Consider the following 16,711-nt stretch of genomic DNA (forward strand, 5'->3'; position numbering starts at 1 on the left):
TCGACATTGACGGCCATTCCCTCTTTCTTGAGTTCCAGACACTATTGCCTTCCAACGCTCATGCCTCTCCTCAAGGTTCCCTCCCATTCTAGATAGTTTCCCCTTAGGCATTGCTTCCAAATCTGTCATTATCCTGCTTGAAATATTTAATGTGTCTTTAGAGCAGTGATTCAAAGCCAATTGTATATTGGGATCACCTGGGGAGCTTTAAAACCCTAGCTAAGCTCAAGTGGCATCCCAGATGAATTGAATCAGAATTACTCAAGATTGACCAGGATTTAAAAACCACCAGAGATGACCCTTACCTTTTTGTTGGACTCCATCTCTTTTCCCTTACCCAATCATCTAGCTGTATGAAATGGAGTTCTTCGATACTTAATGTTCTCTCTTTCTAGATTGTACTCGTCAGTTTAAGTATCACCTCCTCCATGAAGTCTTCCCACATCTACATCTCCAACCTCATCCTGTTTTTTGTTTGTTTTGTTTTGTTTTCTCCTTACTGTCCACTTCCTTTGACATGATGGAGAGACAAGGTTTAGGTTGGTTCAGGCTGGTAAACCTGTAGGCATGCACTGATCAAGGGGCCAAGCAGAGCAGGGTGGAGTGAAAGGCAGGATGTCCAGAGGGGTGGTACTCACATCCCTTCTAAAACCTTAACATCCATGTACACACACACACACACACACACACACACACACACCCCTCGCAAACAGAAGCTGACTCCTTCAAATACCTCAGATTGTAAAGGGGGAAAAAAGCATTTTGGGGGAGAGATAAATGATGTAAGAGGATTGTTTTATAACTAATGAATCAGGAGAAAGAAGGATGGAGGATGGAGTAGATTGGGGGTAAAAGAGGAAGAACTTTTTTTTTTCACTTTTTTTTTTTTTTTTTTGCAAGGGACCTGGAGTGATTGAAATGAGAAGTTTGGAGCAGACTGGGAGGAAAACTCATAGGATCATCTACGCCATGCAGTGGGAGATATGTGATCTTATCAGTTGTCTGCAGCCTCTTTTTTTTTTAAAGTAAGTTTACTTATTTTTTTAAGTTTTCTTTTTTATAATCTCTAAACCCAATATGGAACTCAAACTTATCCCTAGAATCAAGAGTTGTGCGCCCTTCTAACTGAGCCAGCCAGGCACCCCTGTCTGCAGCTTCTCATAACCAGTTCTTGATTTTGAACTAGGATTGATATTAAGGTCATTGGTCTGTTGTTTGTGGTCAGCTTCTTTACAGTTTTAAATATTTCTTGTTCTTCTGATTGTTTCAAAGAGAAAGTGTCATGTGATCTTGCTTTCTATCTTTCTGTCTTATGATCTCATTTGCAAACTATTTTAGTATCTTGAAGCAGAGTATTATAATGGTTGCCTACTGAACACCTATTCCCATTTAGTCCATAAATATCATTTTTATTTCTTTTTTTATTTTAAAGATTTCACTTATTTATTTATGAGAGACATAGAGAAAGAGGCAGAGGCAGAGGGAAAAGCAGGCTCTCTCTGGAGAGCTTGATGTGGGACCCTGTCCCAGGAGCCCAGAATCATGACCTGAGCCAAAGACAGATGATTAACCAGTGAGCCACCCAGGTGCCCCACATAAATAACATTTTTCTTACATAGCTATGCACTTTTAAGAAACCAGATTCCCATCCTCACCTCGGGATCATGATTAGTTTAGAAACTGTGTCTATGGCATTCCCAAGGGACTATTATTGGTCTGGGGGTATGTCTAATCAAAAATTGGATTTGTCAGGGTATATAGTTTCTCTTTTTCTGGACATATAGAAGAACATTTGTAGCCCAATGACTATTGACAGCCATCTTCAAGCAAGGAGAAAAATAAAGGGTTAAAGCCATTCCTGAGGACAGCAAAGCAGATGGATGCAAAGAATCCAAATCTTTGGTGACATCATTGAGTCATTCAATCAGCCAATTTGGATCCTGCCCTACCTCTGGCTGGACTCTTTGTTATATGAGAAAATAAATGTTATCACTGAAGCCATTTCAAGTGCGGATTTCTGTTATTGTAGCGAAAAGTATCTTAACATTCATCTAGATGTAACTTAAAAAGATTAAATGCCTTTAACTCACTTAAATTAGATGACTAACTCCTCATAATTTATTCAACCTTCTTGAATCTTGGCTTTACCTCCCTCTTTCCAACATTTGTTCTAGAGTTCTACTTTCAAATATCATGAAGACGTACAAACCCATGCTACTATTCGGCTCATAAACCTTCCAGGAGAGAGAGAGAGAGAACTCATATAAGAACTTCTTTCTAGTCTCAAGAGTTGGAAGGGAATCAAGATTGATTTCAACTTGTCCAGTACAGCAAGCAAGTCAGGTTATTTTTTTATTATTATTATTTATTTTTATTATTAAAATAACATACACATCTGAGATAGCTCTGGAATGGAATCCCAAATGGTAGAACTAACTATGCAAATTAGATGAGGGGGAAAAAAGTTAGTCATCTAGCATGTGAAAGTTTCATGGTCTTTAAAAAAAAAAAAACAACTTACTGCCACTACCCCTATATTCCTTTTTCAAGGGAAAATAGAGAATAGTTTTTGTAGCTACAACAGCATTATATCTGTCAGTTCCTAAAAGTTGTATAGAACAGCCACAGGAAACAATAATTTCCAAATGATCTCGAAATTGAAAGAAAATTATCACTTTATCTCTCTTCCAGAAGGTGCCTTTTCAGATATTGAAATTAGAATGTTTTTTTAAAAAACATAATATAAAAGAGACAAATTGACACTTTGTTAATGGTTCATTGTCCTTCCTGAATTTTTAGAAACACAAGTCAATGTTATGGTGGTTTTCAAAGCTATAGGGGTGGGTGGGGGGAAACCCACAACAACTAAAGAACAACTGTAAAATTAGAAACTGATCAAATGGATTAAAACTTAGGAAAGAAAAAAAAAAAACTTAGGAAAGAGAAAGTTCCAATGATTCTTCTGGATAAGGCATATAAACCTAAATTAAAGTGTTTCATGTGGTCAAATTGAGTATGCAATCAAGGAAACATATATTTTGAATTATTTGTACATGTCAGCATTAAAGTCTTCTTTGAATTGAAATGATAAAGATGCATTCAGAAACTGGCTTGCAGGGACACCTGGGTGGCTCAGCAGTTGACCATCTGCCTTTGGCTCAGGGCTTGATCCCACAGTCCCGGGATCAAGTTCCACGTCGGGCTCCCTGCATGGAGCCAGCTTCTCCCTCTGCCGGTGTCTCTTCCTCTCTCTCTCTCTCTCTCTCTCTCTCTCATAAATAAATAGAATCTTAAAAAAAAAAAAAGAAAGAAAGAAACTGGCTTGCAGGGACTGCAGGGACGCCTGGACGGCTCATCATCTCCATCCAACAATCCTTATTGAAGAACCCAGTGAATGGCATATGAGGTGTTACACCAAGAAATTAATCCAAGGATTTGAAGTGATAAATTTGATACTCAAAAATCTTACTTCTTGAGTAAACCACAATTTACTGGAAACCTCAAATGTGCTGACAGTATGTTGCATGAAACAATTCTAATATGGATCTTTGTCAAGGAAATTTCTTTCTCCCTGTTTCCATGTATTGGAAACCAAATATATGATTAGTAAGAATTTGTTTAAAGTGGGAAAAGTGGCAAAATGCTGAACTGGTAACCGTATATATTGTTATTAAATGACAGATATTTGTTCTCTCAACTTGTACATTTAAAGCAATATTTTCTCTCTGGGATTCTTACTAAATGTCAAATAAATGAAAATAAAAATGTCTTGAAATACAGGAGAATCTAGAAGGTCATTTGTAACATTTGTGATGAGCTTTGAAATGTGGTGTCAAAACACATGTAAGTTTTTAAAAAATTTAGCCTATCAACATTTGTTTCAAACCTTTTCCAGCACCTGATGCAGTTACTGCTTTATTTTTTCTTAATGCAAATATTTAAGAAGGGGTTCGGGTAAAACAAGACACGCAGCCCAAAACTCAAGATTCCCAAAATTTTTGGCAAATTCTGTTATAAAGCTAAAACTCTTGCTCGGACCTCTAGCAGGACTGGGAGTATGGAGAGCTTTGCATTTATGCATAATGTTTCTGGTTACCTTTTTGGTCAAAGCTAAGATTAACTCTCATCTAATGAATACTAATACTTTCTGTAATACAATCTGTTTTGCCACCTGTTGTTGAAATATTCTATTTTCTTTCACAGTTGCTAGAAAATTACTTTGTTTACATTTTGATTTCACAGCTTCTGTGAGTCTCCCATTAGAAGGAAATCACTTCTATAGCTAGATTAATAGAAAATTTTTACTTAAGTTCTAAATAATCTGATTAGTACTTGTTGGAGGATGAGTTAAGTGATGCAAAAGTAGGAAATAGAATATGAAGTATTTGAGCTACCATTGGCCAAAAGCCGTATATACACCAGAGCTGTTTAGTAGCATGAAGGACACAGATCAATTGATCCTAGTTATAGTCACAGAGAGCAGGCAAGTGTTTTTGATCCTAAACAGTTGGATTCCTTGGCCTTATGTTCTACAGCATTAGCTATAAGGCCAGAGAGCAAAGGAGCCTGGAGGACGAAAGTCTTTACTGAAAGTGACTTGATTCATCTGGTAAAGAGAAGCTGATCCTGTCCTGGATTTAAGCAAGCAACTGTTGTGGCATCATCTTTTATTAACATAACACTCAAGAAAAACACATACTTAAATTTTGAAAGGCTGTTCTTGGGTCTTTCATCTTCAGACTTTTCTTTGAAAATCATGCTTTCTGTAAATATAATTGAGCACCATGACAAGTTATATAAAATAAATACAAAATTATAAATTCTTATTTGGAAATGAAATGCTGTGGCTAACTTTTTAGTTCTGGAAAAATACTTTCTATTTTAAACGGAAAAAGGTGTGTGCAGTTAGGAAAGAGATATGGAAAAGACTCTATCTCAAAAATATGTACCAATATTTAGGAAACACAGAAAAATTAAAACCCATGGCTATGCCCACATAATTACAAATACTCATTTAATTATATGATTTCAGCCAAAAAACCAAATTCCATGAAAATCACAAAAGCCTTTTTAATTTTCTTCTCAATCGCATAGGCAAGATAAACTGTTGATAAGTTGAGGATATTTAATAGTTCTTCATATGATAGTTTAAATAAATATTTGTTATTTTATTTTAAAAAATATTTTATTTATTTATTCATGAGACATACACACACACAGAGAGAGAGGCAGAGACACAGGCAGAGGGGGAAGCAGGCTCCATACAGGGAGCCTGATGCGGGACTCGATCCTGGGACTCCAGGATCACACCCTGGGCTGAAGGCAGGCGCTAAACCGCTGAGCCACCTAGGAATCCCTGTTATTTTATTTAATCATAAACGTAATACATGCCCATTGTGGAAAATTTGGAAAGTATGAAAAGAAATCCAAAATCAAATAAAATTATCCATGAATCCATCTTTATCATCCATGAATCCATCTTTATCATCACATTACTTTTGTAGTATACGTCTTTTGGACTTTCTTATGCATAAATTATATAAATGTTTAACAAAGTTGTATGCATTGTTTTGTCACTCATTTTCCCCCTCAATGTTATGCAGTTTTTCTTTACTCTGCTACATTTAATCTTTTCATGATTGATGTAAAAATTGTTGCCAATGTTTTGTTATTATAAATACAGTTGCAACAAATGTCTTTGTAAATAAATTTGTATATCTACATTCCATTATTTCATTAGGGAAATATTAGCATTGGATTCTAAGATAAACAGCCTTTTAGAAACATTGAAATAAATTATATTCTTACAGGTAGTGATAAGAAGGCTAGTTTGCCAATGCCCTGATAACACTAGGTATTATCAACCACCTGTTTTCTTTCGTATGTAGACAGAGCATAATCTAACAAGTGCAAGAGGTGAATAAGTATATACACACACATATATATATGGCCCAGAGATTTCCCTGGATTTTCCTTTATGCTTGAATATGACGTAAGTCAAAACTGAGTCTTCAAAAGTAGGACAGAGGGACTAAATTAACATCATTTCAGCCACCATGTCCATAACTTCCCTTGTCTGACTTATTTGTCCCTTGTACACTCATGTGTCTTAGCTCTGAAGCTGCTTTGTTTCAAGTTACTCAGTAAATTACAAAAGTCAGATGAGCAACAAAAGAAGTGAGTTGGAACACAGTACAGAGAGGGATCTTTTATCTCTACAGAATTCTATTTTTTATTAAAGTACATTTGCCTATTTATCCTTAAGACTAAAAAGCTATGATTTGTTTAATCTTTTATTGTCCACAACAAAATAAGTATACTTAAAACAAAAACAAATTAGTTTCCTTAAAAAATTCCAAAGGAATTATACTATTAGAGGTATCAAAAAATCTTTTCTGAAAGAACCAGAGAGTAATATTTTAGGCTGGCCTTGCAGGCCATATGGTGTCTGGCACCACATTCAACTCTGCCCCTATAGTGTGAAAACAGCAATGGCTGATATGTAAGCAAATGAGTGTGGCTGTGTTCCAATAAAACTTTATTTACAAAAATAGGCAACTGGGTAGATTTGAGCTTCAGGCTATCATTTGCCAACCCCTATTCCATCTTACTGTTTGATTATAAAGAAAAAATACACTGAGTAATGTTTGTATACTTACCTTCCTGAAATGAAATCATTGTTTACATGAAGTGAAATAATTCTTTACATTAAGATACAATTTTTTAAAAAGATTTTATTTATTTATTCATGAGAGATACACAGAGTGAGAGAAAGAGATTGAGAGAGAGAGACACACACAGGCAGAGGGAGAAGCAGGCTCCGTGTAGGGAGCCCGACGTGGGACTCGATTCCGGGTCTCCAGGATCAGGCCCTGGGCTGAAGGCAGCACTAAACCACTGAGCCACCCAGGCTGCCCCTAATATACAATTTTTATTAAGTGTCTGTCAAGTGAGAGGGATCACATGAAGCCACTGACATTCTAAGAAAAGGCTATTGCTTTGGCAGAATGGACAAAGAAGTGAAGAGTTGAAGAAACAGGCTAAAGTTGAAGGGGTCTCCACAGGGCTTCCTTTTTCTCACCTAAATAAAAATACTGAAACTCTTTTGAAGTGCTTTAGAGCTTTAACTCTTTATGGATAAGAACAAAGACCTCAGAGCAAAAACAAAGCTCTGCTCGGTGCATAGGCATAACTCTACCATTACCAGGAGGTGAAGAATAAGTTATTATCATCTTGATCATTGTGTTTTTAGTATTAGAAGATTTATTTTACCGTATTATTTATTTTGGTACTAATTTTGGAGATATTTTTCAAATATTAGCTACCATAGTAAGTAAGGGCAAAATAGCAAAGGACTGATGAACTGCTTGAAAGTGCTTGCAAGAGACACATGAGGACAAAGGAAATGTTTAAATGGAGAGTCAGAACCAGCTTGTAGTTCATTTACAAAATAACTCGATTTAGATGCATCATAGTGAATACATTTTTATAGTGTTGTTTTGGCTTTATGAATAAAAGGACTTCTGTATCAAAGGCTGACCTGTTCAAAAGTTCCGAAGAGAGTTTGTATTATTTTCCTTCATGACACAAGCCCTTCTACCAGTTTATGCCTATGTTGCAGGTCAATGGTGGCTGCAAATCCTTTGATACTGCTACTGAGACATGGACTCTGTACCCTCTCATATTCTCTGACTAATATAATGCAGTTGAAGTGATATCATGCCTGTTTCCAGGCCCAGGGCTTAAAAGCCCAACCACTTTCACTTTCTGTCTCTTATAACACTTGCTCTTGGAGCTCTGAGCTGCTGAGTTAGAAGTCCAACTGTTCTGTTGAAGAGTAAAATTCCAACTACCCTAGCACATAGAGAAGGCTGATACTACATGAAGAAAGTCAGGGGCCCAGCCCTCCAGCCATCCCATCAAAGCACCAGGCAAGCAGGCAAAATCATCTTCGACCAGCTCAGTTACCACTTTACTGAGCAGAAGAATCACCTAGATTAACCCTTTCCAAATTTCATGACTCATAAAATTGTGAGCTACAATAAAAGATTTGTTATTTTCATTCGCTAAATTTTGGTATATTTTGTAACATAGTAATAGGTAACTTGAACAACATGTATGAATGGCAAACATTGATATTTTTATGCATTCTGTAGCAATGACTTATTTGGTGTTTCCTCTCTTTTATTTTCTGGTTACTTTCAGTAAAATACACTCTGCGGCTATAGTCATCTGAAATTTATATTTCACTTCCCAAACAATGCAATGAACTTCACCAAGAAATTTCTAAGATCCTTGTTGACTTGTGATTACGAATTAAAAAATTACTTTTGAAAAATTTTAAAGCCTGCCACAGAACCAGTGTGAATTGGCAGCCAGATCTTAAACATAGCAATATACCAAAGAACTGAATTTAATATTAATTTCATAGCCAAATCCAACTTAATTACCTCATTCAGTGATTTCCAATCTCAGTTGTTTTTTTTTTTTTTTAAGATTTATTTATTTATTTATTCATGATAGACCCACAGAGAGAGGCAGAGACACAGTCAGAGGGAGAAGCAGGCTCCATTCTGGGAGCCCGCCGCGGGACTCGATCCCGGGACTCCAGGGTCACGCCCCGGGCCAAAGGCAGACGCTAAGCTGCTGAGCCACTCAAGGATCCCCCCAATCTCAGTTTTAAAATACTTTGGCATCACTAATGCATTCAAACATCACAAAGTTCTCCATAGTATCTCAAAAAAAAAAAAAAAAACCACTTTTCCTTCTTTCAAATTAGAATAAAAATGTAAAACATGTCAAACAGCAGAAATTGGGGGCAGAAGCAAAAGGTACTTTCCATGCATAAATAAAACCCTTACCACAAGAATAAGTAATATACTTGTTTATATACTTTTTTTGGTATTTCCATCTGTCATTCTCATGTCTGTAATTCCATGGCTACTTGCTATTCTCTCAGGTAATAGTAAGGAAGTTTGTTGCATGGCTGTAATTACCTGGTTTCTGATCTCAAGACATCCAATTAGTTAACTCATGAGAATTTTTTTTTTTTAACGAAAAAGGTTAGTTTATAATGACAATCTTTTTCCATAGAAATTACTTTCTAACATACCCTGGCATGGTATAGTATTTCTCAAAAAGAGTGAAGTAGGATTTGATACCTCAGGATAGTAACATGTGTTAATTGGATTTAAAAGTGCCTTTGTAAATAAGTTTAGGAAAAAGCTAGGAAGGAAATTTTTAAATAATTTCCTTTCCAGAATTTTCTGGGAAACTTGAATGCTCTAAGTTCTGTGAAGCTCTAAGGGATCCCACCGTATGCTACATTTTTTTGGAAAAGCTCTTTGGAGAATAAGTGTGGACTGAAACACTCTTTGGGAAATGCTGGCAGAGTAGAAAGACTCTGGAACTTGGAGACTGTAGTCCTTGGTTAGAATCCCAATCTTCCACTTACTGGCTGAGCAAGTAATTTATGCACTTTTAGTGTCAAGCTCATCTTATGTAAAATGAGGCTAATTATACATGCACTAACTGGTACTCCACAGAGTTCTCATGAGTAATAAATGAGAAGCTTAAAGTAAAACTGACTAATTCAATGCCTGGCATACAGAACGCCCCACTGTCAGAATGCTGGAGGAATGACCTCCTTTGCACAATAATGTCCTTAGTTGTGTGTGTGTGTTTTTTTAAAAGCACTGGTGAGAGGCTCACATGCTTATGAATTCTGGTGCTGATTTCTCATCAACCTCCAAATTTTTACATCTTGTGGCAATGACTACAGGACATGATTTATTGTCTGGTGAATTGCAGGTCAACTGGTTTTGGTATTTAACCCATTTTACAGTTGGACAACTAAGCCTATGGATTTTAAAGTTAGTTTCTCAAGAAAATAAAAGCTGGAGATGAAACCTAGCATAGAGCAGTGAGCTGGTACCAGAAAACTCAGGACATGCTTACTTAATCTCTTTGACCCTTTGTTTCCTCGCTTGTAAATAAAAATAATTGCCCCATAGGAATATCATGAGAATTAAATTTGATAATATGTGCAGTAGATACCTTTATAGTATAGGATATAGTAATATAGTTAATAAGCCATTCTATACTATCATCAAAATTGATTTTTCATAGAATTATATAATATTAAAATTAAAGTCTCTGTTTTAGATTACCTAGTCCAATTCCCTCCTCTTCTAGAATTTAAAAAAAAAAAAAAGCTCAGCAGGATGAAGGAATTTAGCTAAGGACATAACAGTTTTTAGTGGCCATGTCAGGCAGGTCATAATAGTATAATAGCTTTCTCCAAATGTTCAAAAAAGGAGAATAGATTTATCCTGAGCGACCCCAAGGGATAAAATCAGTGGTAAAACTAAAGGAGACTAGGTAAAGAAGAAATCTCTAACAATTTCTGTGTTCCACTGTTGAAATAGACTTTCTCGGCTGCCACTTTCCCCTCTATTTACACGTTGAAACTAGCTTTAGGAAAATGAGGCAGTCCAGATGTACAGTTATCACACTCGGGGTTGAGTGCATTGGAGACTAATCATATGCATCATGGATTGAATGCCTGGTGAACACATTGCCTAAGATAGACCTGGATCTATGCCCTGGGATCTGTATTTAACAGGAATATAAGAGCTATAGTCTCATTGGAAGAAAAGACTCAAAGGTATAATTTCTTAGCGCTTTACATAAGATTGAGAAAATGCCAAGTATCTATATCAAAGAATAGGGTTTCTAGAGATTAGAGGGAGGTTAAGTTCCTTTAACCCAGTTGGCATTGCCACTGGGTATATATAGAAGCATGGCTCAACTCTGCTGGATGATTAACCGTAAGTTTAGAATCTGCAATGTTCTGTTATCTGTACTGACAGCCCTTTTTATTTATGTGAATAATTGAAAATTGATTATAATTATGAAATCTGACAACCTCAAGACAACTCATTGAGCATTACTTTTTAGAAACAATGTGAATTGAGATGTTCCACCCACTAGACAACCCAAGTTATGTTTGCTCATGGTTAAAGAATGTGCCATCAATCATGCTATGCCAAACCAAAAACAACAACAACAAAGAAAGTTCTCTCTTAGAAACAATCTGAGTGAGACAGGACTGACATTAGCAACAAAAGAGAAGTGAGAGGTGATTTGAGGAAGTAAACTAAAGTTCAATAAAGGCTGGGATATTTCTGTGGAACCTAGTAAAAGGGGAACTCCAAGATATGTCTTCCATTTGTTCAGATCTAGACCTGAGTTTGCATATTTTGTGATTTTAGAGCATGTTCTGACTAAAACAGCAAATATACTTAGTATAAATGGTTAATGAAGCTAGCAGTCAAGTGGGCACATCCTGTTACAATGCCCATAATAATAACAAAGCTAATATTAACCTTGCGCTTACCACGGGCAGGCACTGTGCTAAACTGTTACACATGAGGTAACTTATTTAATTCTCCTAACAAGCCTGTGATGTAGGTGCTTATCTTAACCCCATTTTCAGAAAACTGAAATTGAGAGAGATTAACTATTTTCCATAGCCAGTAAGTGTCTCACTTCAGGTTTGAATCATGATTTCTGACACCAGACTTACACTCTTCACTCTTGTACTATAGTGTGCTATATGCTATGCTGTCCATTTACCCTTGGCAACATCTGAAGTGGAGTCTAGTCTTGATATGTTAGCACTGCTGCCATTGCCCCCAAAGAAGCCCATTATTTACCACCTCAAGTGGCCAGCTCTACGCACGCCAGCCTTTGGGGTAAGATGTGCCTCTTTCATGTTAATCCTGGGAAGAAACCTACTCAAAAATAAGTTATTTTTCCATCAGATCATGACAGGTCAAAGGTCTAGGGATGATAGGCTTTAACCAAGAAATGTGGCATGAATTGAAACATAATCAGGAAAATTTTCTAACCATTATTTCACTTACAATACTTAAAGTTAAGTCTGTCTCATAGATGCTGCTACGGAAATCATTCAAAGGCCTAGACTATCTGTTGCAGTTCTAACTTTCTTTCTTTTTTTCTTTCTTTCTTTTTTTTTTTTAAGATTTGTTTATATATTTGCGACAGAGAGAGAGAACATGAGCATGGGGAGGGAAAGGAAGAAAGAATTTGAGGCTGACCCCACACTGAGTGCAGAGCTGGAAATGGGGCTCCGATCTCACGACAACGAAATCATGACTTGGGCAGAAACCATGAGTCAGGCGCTTAACAGACTGAGCCACTGAGGTGCCCTGTAGATCTTAAACCTACAGAGAGTTGAATACAGGGACAGCCACATACGTGTATAAGGCAGGTGGACATTAAGGGTGCTGCTTTTCAGGGTACCTGTACTCAAATCTTTTATCCCCAGAATTGCCAACTGGTCTGATATTCTCACCACTACTATTACTTACTTGAATAAAGACTCCTATTAGAATTTAAATATGTTTTTTCAAAAACATATGTAAGTATGTTTTTGAAAAGATGAATACATTTATCTCTTAGCATTCGCTATAGACCAATGAGTTGTAATGTTAGAAAAGAGAACTGAGCTTCAAGGGAATGAGACCATGGTAGTCAAATTTTGATGGAAAATGAGAATTAGAAAGGTCACTGCAATGGTTTCCAAACACAAGTCTGCAGATTAAAGTTGATCCAAGATGAAATTTTCATTAATTTATGGTGAAATCTGGGATACCTGGGTGGCTCAGTGGTTGAGCATCTGCCTTCGGCTGGATAGAATCCCGGGACGGAGTGCCGCATTGTGGGCCCCACGGGGAGCCTGCTTTTCCTCTGCCTGTGTCTCTGCCTCTCTCTCTGTCTGTCATGAATAAATAAATACAATCTTTAAAAAAATTATGGTGAAATCTAAGCAAAAAAGACAATGTAATACATTTTTTAATTAAAATGACAAATTCTGATATGTCTTTTTCAGATGATACTATGCAGTTTCTTTTACGAAATGATTGTGATAGTAGATGAAGTTTGAGTTTTTTCTTTCATGTTTTGACTTGGTAAAATAAAAACCTAGCAATTTTTAAATTAATCTTTAATGTATACATGTGCATGTTCTCTAAGTGCTTCACATTCAATATTTTTATTTAATCTTCACAATGATATATGAGAAATGTACTATGATAACCTCTATTTTATAGATGAAGACTTCCAGGCCTAGAGGATAAATAACTTACCCAAGTTTACACGGCTAATGAGTGGCAGAACTGATTTGTCTTTTTTATCGCTCCCATTTAGGGTAGGCATATTGGGGCCTTTGTGGGAGTGATGAGAGCTAAAAACAGAGAAATGAAGTACAGAAGATAAATGTCACCTACTTAACTTCGCTCAAGGCTCCCTAGAACTTTGTTTGCAAAAGTATTTTCCGTTATAATCAGCATTTATAAACTAACACCATAAAATCCTAGAAGGCTTAGAGCAAAAGAAGTCTAAAATTTATCTTCTTTTCACCAAATGAGAAAACTTAGTGGTAGTGTAAATGACTTAAAATTCTTGCAAATCACTAGCACTCAGAAATGTTTACTTAAAGCAAAACATATAACCTAGCTATGATTGCTAATGTAGGAAAAGAAAATAGACAAAGAAGAATGAAGCCTGATCATACCAGGAAAGTATAAATTCCAGTTAAGCCAAATCAATTATCTACGAAAAATGAAGAACAGTAAATAGGAAAAAAGACTCCAGAATACAGTTAATTTCAGCTCAGGGTTTTGTGCACCCAAAAAATAATCACTACTAAAAGAATGAATGGATCCCTAATTTATATTGCTCATCAAAATATGTATCTTTTTCTTGTGCTGTAAATAAACATTGAAGAGCTATGAAGATGCTTGGCCATGAAATAACCTGCCAGGCTACACTTCAATTGAGTAAGTGTGCTTGCCATTAAACAGAGACATAAAATGAAAATATGCAAATATGCTAATTTGGACATAATACATACAGTAATTACATCTTAAGAATTAGTATGTTCATGTGGCATTTTTCCAATCTCCCAACATTGGAAAACATTTTACATTATTGAACCCTCTTGCCACCACAAAACCCAACTAAATCCAGAATTATGCTTTCTTCAGGGAGGTCTTCTCATCAGCCACAACAACCTCAGCAGATAGCTCTCTCATACTTGCTCTGGGACACCTCCATCCCCCAAGGATTCGAATAAACTCTAAAGCATATGTTCAGAATTTCCAAGTCCTTATATATTCCTAAGTGGCATCCTCTGTTGATTAGAAGGAAAATAGGTGAAGAGTCAATTAAATTACCTTTTTTTCAGTGTTGAGGGGAACAGAGAGAATAGAGTTTTGTGGCGTCAGCTCTACACTTCAGGAAATCCCATTATAACTTTAGGATCTCTAAGCTAAAGATCTAAGGAAGACCGTCTAATGTTTTTCAGAAGCAAGCATTGAAGTAGGGACCTCAGAGAAACCCTATCTACATTGTAGACCAAGATACAAACTGTCATTGAGGGAGATCAGGTACTACATTGAGTAGTTTTCCTTCATGGCTTAGGTTTTCATAAGAAACATGACCAAACTAAATTCTGTTCTTGAAAATGGATGGAGGGTCAAGTAATTTTCAAGAGGCCTCTTCATTAACTATGAATCCAAGATCATGTTCCACTTCTCTCACCCATGGAGGGAAGTTGAAAGTCCTGATGGCAATGCTGGCATCTATTGCTGACTTTCAGAACCCATTTCACCCACAAAGTTGAGCCCCCCCAAGGCTTAAAGGAGATAGAAGTGAGATTCAAATTTCCCCTTTATTCCCTTTATTTTCATTCTTTACAAACCTGCCCATTTAAAATAGTGGCTAGACCTCTGTCAAGAAGCTAAATTATATGCAGAAGTTCTAGTGACTATCAAGCTCTGATTTATGCTTCTGGCCTCTCATTCTAAAATGCAGGATTCCTGAGGCACCTGCTAGTCCAGTCAGTAGCACATACAACTCTTGATCTCTGGGTTTTAGCTTTGGGTGTACATGTTGGGTGTAGAGATTACTAAAAAGAAAATATCTTTAATTTTTTTTTAAATAAAATGAGTATTTCCTGGAGCTCTATGAAGAAGTAGTATACCATGGAGGGCTACAAGCCTGAACATGTGGCTCCCATGGTTGTCGTGTGCGGGACAAGCAACCATTTCAGGAGACCCTGGAAGTGAAAGCATCAGGTAGATTTTGAACTTGAGTTACAGGGTGTCAGAGAATTACCTTTTAGCTGGGATGTTGGACTTTTGCTTCATTTGTTCAGCAACAGTATAGTAAGAACCTGTTTTGTGAAAACAGGAAGAATGGAATCAATGACAGTTAAAGAAACCACAAAATAAAACTAGAATTTGTGATTGTGACCAATGACCAGCATAGCTTCACAGGCCCCACTGAGAATGGGGCAAGGGATTCCTTACCTACACCTCTGCCCCACACTTTCCTCATTCCTTCATTTTTTAAAAAAGATTTTATTTATTTATTCATGAGAGAGAGAGAGGGAGAGAGAGAGAGAGACAGGCAGAGGGAGAAGCAGGCTCCATTCAGGGAGCCTGATGTGGGACGCGATCCCAGGACTTTGGGATCACACCCTGAGCCAAGGGCAGACGCTCAATCACTGAGCCATTCCAGGCATCGCTTCCTCATTCCTTCAAATGGAAGTGACCAATTTAGCATCATCCTTAATTTTACTGGATTATTTTCCTCCTGAAAATTTCTAAGCCAAGATCTAACTACATAGTCTCATGGTAGACCTCACTGTATAGAAGATATCAAAACTAATTGTTGGGCTATGTACTAAGCAATAAAAACTAGATCTATTTTAAATCAATGAAAAACAAAGACCTCATCTTAATTTTCTCTTTGGCCTCCAGTGCATAGCACAGTGCTTGTCCCATAGTAGACATTTCATAAACATTTATTGGATTGAAAAAAATTGCTATAGTAAGGAGTTTTTACCTTTGGCTCTGTTTGGCTGGATGCAATTATCTGCTTGATATTTTCTCATTTGGAATGTTTTTGAACCGGTGAATAATAACACTGAGTAGCAATAGAGTAACAGTTGATTTAACTATCTTTTAAGCCAGGAAAGTCTGCCCACTCAGGTAGCAAAATTCAGTCATCCAGCCTATTGAATATTTGCTTATTTCAGTGCCAAAATTTCAGCTTCTGTTGAAGTATTCATCAAGAGTGTTCACATGAAACTGTTCTAAAACTATTGACTCCAATTTTTTTGCCCTTGGTCTCAACTTCCCTAGTTAAAAAATCAATGTTATAATCGCCTAGTTCTTAGGAATAGGTAAAAGGTTTGTGAGGTACCAATTAGATAGAATTATACACATGCAGTTCCTATTACTGTCAGTGCCAATGATTCAGTATGCAAATGTTGAAATCCGTTGTATATTGTAGACAACAAAGTACTGAATTTTTAAAATGATGTATTCTAAGCACATATTCAGATTTAAGACTATGACAATCACATACATTCTCACTCATTCTTATTGACATTTGAGTTAATTTTTCTGAGTGAGAAACAGCAAGGTGGAAGTACAGCCAGATATACACATAAGCACACAAGTCTCACTCGCCACTGATCAACTTATGGGAGTGTGTGACACATGTAAATATCATTAGTCACATGTATCACAGTGGAGTTGTTGTTGCACATTCCTGTTCTATAGTCATAGTCTTTCACTGTGAATTAAAATCACTTTTAGAAAATTTGCATTTAGGG

The 16,711-nt window shown here is 36.6% G+C and overlaps 1 protein-coding gene across 1 annotated transcript in view; it reads right to left on the reverse strand.

Moving 5' to 3' along the window:
• The window catches only part of LOC121492822 (PAT complex subunit Asterix-like), a 36,500-nt gene that overhangs the window by 7,093 nt on the left and 12,696 nt on the right, over window positions 1-16,711 (reverse strand). The window contains exon 2 of the mRNA XM_041758008.1: window positions 15,205-15,262. The gene's annotated coding sequence lies outside the window, so the exon portion shown is untranslated. The remainder of the gene's footprint in view (window positions 1-15,204; window positions 15,263-16,711) is intronic.

This window comes from Vulpes lagopus, chromosome 6, assembly GCF_018345385.1.
Source record: "Vulpes lagopus strain Blue_001 chromosome 6, ASM1834538v1, whole genome shotgun sequence".
NCBI classification, from domain to species: Eukaryota; Metazoa; Chordata; class Mammalia; order Carnivora; family Canidae; genus Vulpes; species Vulpes lagopus.